At 40.5% G+C, this 5,280-nt stretch overlaps 1 pseudogene; it reads right to left on the bottom strand.

Annotated features, from left to right (window-relative positions):
• Window positions 1-3,587: 3,587 nt before the first annotated feature.
• Window positions 3,588-3,705, bottom strand: LOC124799732 (annotated as a pseudogene).
• Between the last annotated feature and the right edge of the window lie 1,575 nt (window positions 3,706-5,280).

Below are 5,280 nucleotides of genomic sequence, written 5' to 3'. Positions count from 1 at the left end.
TACTCTGCAATGGAGAAGATGCTCAACAGCAACTCCAACACAATATCTACATAACATTTCATATTTTCTGGTAGATTGTCGAATACATGTGTTTCTGAGCATTTGATATCTTCCTGTGCTAATTTAAACCCCTTAAAGTCTCTGAAGAGGCTATGTCTGGTTCCAGTGTTGTATTCGTTTACCTCACTATTTTTTCGGGAAAGGACATTAATGAACGTTTATATCGTGAAGTACCAGTCAAAATATTAAGTTTTTGAAGAGATCTCCGAATGCTTCCTAGAATTACCACCATATATAAGAGTTATAACATGCTTATGTATTCTAAGTATACTGTCCCTGTATGTTGAGTTTCTCCAACAATTGTTAATCGTTCATGTTACCAACTACTATTCCAGTTGTACCTCTGGTGGCTGGCACAATCATGCAAGCTAGTCAATGAGGGACTGTGGCATTCTTGGGTACAAAAACGTTAGTTTGAATCACTTAACTGCAAGGCATTAAATATCTCAGGACCTACTAATTAACAACACATGTTTCACTCTGCGCTGTACGATCACTGTTGTAGAGATTCCTGATGTATGACTACCCATTCATATAACGCTGCAGACCAAGAGAGGTATGAAAAATGATTTTTCAATGTTGCCTCCTATGCCGTAAGCTAGAATGACACACAAAAGAAAAGTAAAGGTATTGCTTCTTCATTTCGAAAGAGCTACCCTGTGTAGTGAAAAATCGAATATCATCTGAGTAACTTGAGAGAAACACTTTTTGAAAAACTTTATACACGAGATTCGATGTCTTGCTATTAATATTGAACTGTTCAAGGTGTTTGGGATAAGGTATTTTTCTCTGTGACATAAAATCGTAAGTGAAAGGAATATATATATATAACAGCTTTAATTTTTTATATATAAAATAGTTTTTCTATCCTGTAGCTGATGTATTTAAAACCAACATTGTACAAGTCAGTTTAAATTTAATTTCTATCAATTGTAGTTAGGGAGCTGGAACCTTTCAAAATTTTAGGTGTGGATGCGACATGCTGTACATAAGTGGTTGTGCTCACATGGATGTTCTGATGTCGGATAGTTCATTTATGTGAGGTGTTCAAACGAGTGCGTATTTTCCAGAATGCATAACTTGGCGTGCCTCGTAAACGATCAGCGGACGAGACGTATGGTTGCTGGTGTCACAGAGCGACAACTTTCCTCGACGTGCTGTTTAAAGTCACCTGAGATTGTGGGCTCGGCGAGATAAACACGAGCCTTTAGATATTCCCTCAAAAAGAAAAACTGGCGTTAAGTAGGAAGACAGCATGGGCCATTCTTGAGGACCACGACGCCGTAACCATTTTCCAGGGTTGATATCACGTCCACGGGTTGGTGGATTAAGCTGTACATGGGTACACGTTTGAACATCGCACTTACACGAACATTCCACCACCATAGCAACCATCTGAACATAACGAAGTAAGTATAGCATGTTACATCTACTCCTGAAACTTTGAATGTTACTATACTGTGTCTATCATAAGAAGAAATCTCATATAAACATTACACTATGTATTCTTCCGCGTTAGCTAGGATCTCATTGGATTTCGTTGAACATGGAGCAAAAGTCAAGCTGTTTCGTGCACAATCGAGTACGATAACAGGGATACATTCATTCTACGCGTTACGCCCACATCGACCGAGCGACGGTACGCGACAGCAGCCTCACCGCTGCACTTTACTTGAACAGCACTGGCCAACAAGCCGGTCCAATTGACCTGCAGTGATGTGAGCAGTTGCAATTAAGACGTAAAACGAAACGAGCGGAGGAACAATATATCTTCCTATAACATTTGATTTTTAAATAACATGAAATAATAATCGCCAAAACTCCAGCAATACTAGACCGAAAGCATAACATGCTGTAGTTCTTAGGTAACATAATATCGTAATTAATAGGAAAAGCGAAGAAAATTCCTAACTTAAATACAGGGTAACTGAAAAGCGTATCGCAGGGATTTCATCGTATATATAGTTAAATACTGAAGCCACTGAAGGTAATACTTAATCAGCCGTCTGGTAATCTCTGAATTCCTTCCATATCCGAATCCGAGGAATACGTTTCAGTACTGGCATCTGCAACGTTGACAACGAGTCGATCAACAACAGAATCCACGAAGCCATCCAAGCACCTCATTTTTTTCTCATCTTATTTGACGTGCCGTTCTGTATACCACCAGTGTTCGGCAGTGACGTGTGACAAAACTTCTTGCATTAGTTCCATTACGTCTGGCAGCTTGTCTCGTGACAAAACCCATAATTTAGCATCAGATCAGGTCTCCCGCGTTCACATTCCAGAGGTACCGTGTCAACTGTACAAATGCTGCGTTCGTACGGTGTTCTCGACGCCCTGAGAATTATTGTTTTCCATGTTTCTCGACACTTATGACTCTGGCCCGTGTGAGACCACATCTGCGGCATAAAGAAATGAATAATCCATATAAAGAGTATCTAATGTTTCATTTTGTCCTAAAAATTATTTTTGTTACGTTTTCTTAATTTAAGCATCCTTTATTATAATTTTTTTATAAAATACTGATACTTAAGAATTTATATTTGCAATTAAAACTGGAATTTTGCGCACAACATGTAATTAGAAAGAAGAAAACGTGCGCGTTTCATAAAAATGATGTTTAGATATCTGTTAATTAGCATATATTTGATGAGTTTTATATTTATAAGAGGTAGGTATTCCAAACTGAACAAAAAAAGGGCCTATGCGACATTTGAACTAGCGATCCGTGGACTTAATAGACTATTATTCTACACTGCTACCGATTCAGCTATACATCAGGTTCAAAAAAAACGTCTTAACTTCAGTAAGGAAAACCTCAAAGCAGGTTTTTCCGTGAACTTCTGGAAAACATTGAGAACGATCTGCTTCTCGACACTTTTTATCGGTGTTCCAAGTGTATGTTTCACTACGTAGCAGGAAGCAGCGTCAACCATTTTCACACTATATATTAACAGCGCGACAATCAGTGCATAACAGTGCAGATACTGCGACTGTACTCTACTTTTTAAATAAAAATTACATAGTTAAAGTACGATTACAAGAAACGTTAATGCCTGTTAATACATTAGAATACCTTAAAATTTATTTTACCGTAACAGGGTGGTAAGAAGTCTAATAGATAAGTCGGACCTATTTCCAAGAGTGTAACAACACCAGTGTTATATGTGCTACGGCTGCTGACCAATCATCGCATTTGTGCTTGTTTACGTTAGTTTTATTCTGATGATGAACGAAGTATAGTTCCGTAATTAAAATTGACATAAATTCGATTTAAACTGGTTTGTACGTAGGTGGTTTAAATACATCAGCTACATGACAAAAGCACTCCGTCTTCAGGCCACGAGTGGCCTACCGGGACCATCGGACCGCCGTGTCATCCTCAGTGGAATATGTGGATAGGAGGGGCATGGGGTCAGCACACCGCTCTCTGGTCGTTATGATGGTATTCTCGACCGAAGCCGCTACTATTCGATCGAGTAGCTCCTTAATTGGCATCACGAGGCTAAGTGCACTCCGAAAAATGGCAACAGCGCATGGCGGTCTGGATGGTCACCCATCCAAGTGCCAACCACGCCCGACAGCGCTTAAATTCGGTGATCTCACGGGAACCGGTGTATCCACTGCGGCAAGGCCGTTGCCTTATCAGCTACATGACAGAAAAGAAAATTATATTCTATTTAAAAAATTGTCTCTGAGCTGTAACTCTCTGGATAACAACTAAATAAGCTGTGTTCATAACTCAGCAGAGAGACTAATGTTTCTTACTTTTTTGTAACACCTAACATTGTTAGATAGTATTATCTATTACAGAGTTTGATGATCTCGATTGCAAGACTACGAACAGCAACAAGATGATAACCCATTTCGTTTGACTACCAATCATCTTCAGATCATCCTCATGCTAAAATTGGTATCTAAATACAGTGTTAGCCGCCACAAAACCGCTACTAAAATCGATAGGCTCGTCAGGACATGCGTGATAGCGTATAAAACGAGGAGGAGACGAGACATGCCACAAACTAAGAATTGGCTAATAGGGGGCTGGTGTGGCAGTTCTTAAATTATACTAAAAATTAAATCCATCATCTAGCATAGCTCTAGCAACCATGCAGCTAGCTTTCCTGATCAATAACAAAACACACTTTGAATTCCCCACAATTTATGAATCACACAATTGGCCTATAATGTAAGCCGGAGGGATGGGGCAAGGAGAGGGGTGACTTCGACATTGACCTTAGCGATCTGCCAACAATGCAGACTGGGCTGCGTTGTACCCAAGCCTCAATGCACATGCTGTGTGCCAAGTAGCACCTCATATCGTCACACCAGAGCTTGGGTCCTTATGAGGATGACAAAAGTAATTTGACAACGTTCGTTCTCCTTCGAGCCTCCACACATGACTATGTCCATTGTGATGCTGTACACATAAGTGGAACTCGTCTGAATACACTGTGTCCCATGTTGTCGTTGGACCGTCTCTTTACTACCTCGTCAAGAGAAGCCGTAACAATGGTTGGCATCTTGATAGTGCATGATGTACTAGGTGTCATCGCAGTGCCCGTGTGGATATTTGTCTAGCTGTATTTTTCAAAATGGCAGAGCGAACGATATGTCTGTTCTCTTGGGAGATAGTCATGTGGGGGTGTTGATATCCTGCATGGCTTTGAGTACTGCGCTGCTGAACCCACACATCCCATACTTGGTGACAATCATGAGATCCCGACCATCGTGAGCAGTCTGAAGAGGTTACACTGCTGCTGCTGTCCAGTCCTGACAATCTTGCTAGTAGACGTTTCTTCTCTTTCCACGAGGCATAACACCATCTCACAAACAACGTACAAATGCGATTTCTGAATGGCAAACAAGTTGTGTACTCTTTTCATATATACAGTGTGTAGATACCGTTACTCCTTACTGTTTTTCGTGGTTGTGAGGGAAGACTAATCATTTGTACTTAATATGCAATCTGATGTTTCCCCAGAGCATTTTTAACTTTAAGATTCTGGGTGTCCGGCCGTGCCACGTCGTCATTATTCCACGCTATATCAGAAAACAGACGTGTTGCCATCAAATAGGACAGCAGCAGTCATCAGGGACTACCTGAAGATTGTAACAAGTCTGTTTGCCGAAATAGTGTGCAATAATTACGACGTGACCCTTCCGAACAACCGAGAATTCTACAACATTCGCACTCCATGCCAATTTGACTTTTGT

The sequence above is a fragment of the Schistocerca piceifrons genome, chromosome 5 (genome assembly GCF_021461385.2).
Source record: "Schistocerca piceifrons isolate TAMUIC-IGC-003096 chromosome 5, iqSchPice1.1, whole genome shotgun sequence".
NCBI classification, from domain to species: domain Eukaryota; kingdom Metazoa; phylum Arthropoda; class Insecta; order Orthoptera; family Acrididae; genus Schistocerca; species Schistocerca piceifrons.
This window is presented reverse-complemented; position numbering and strand designations above follow the sequence as displayed.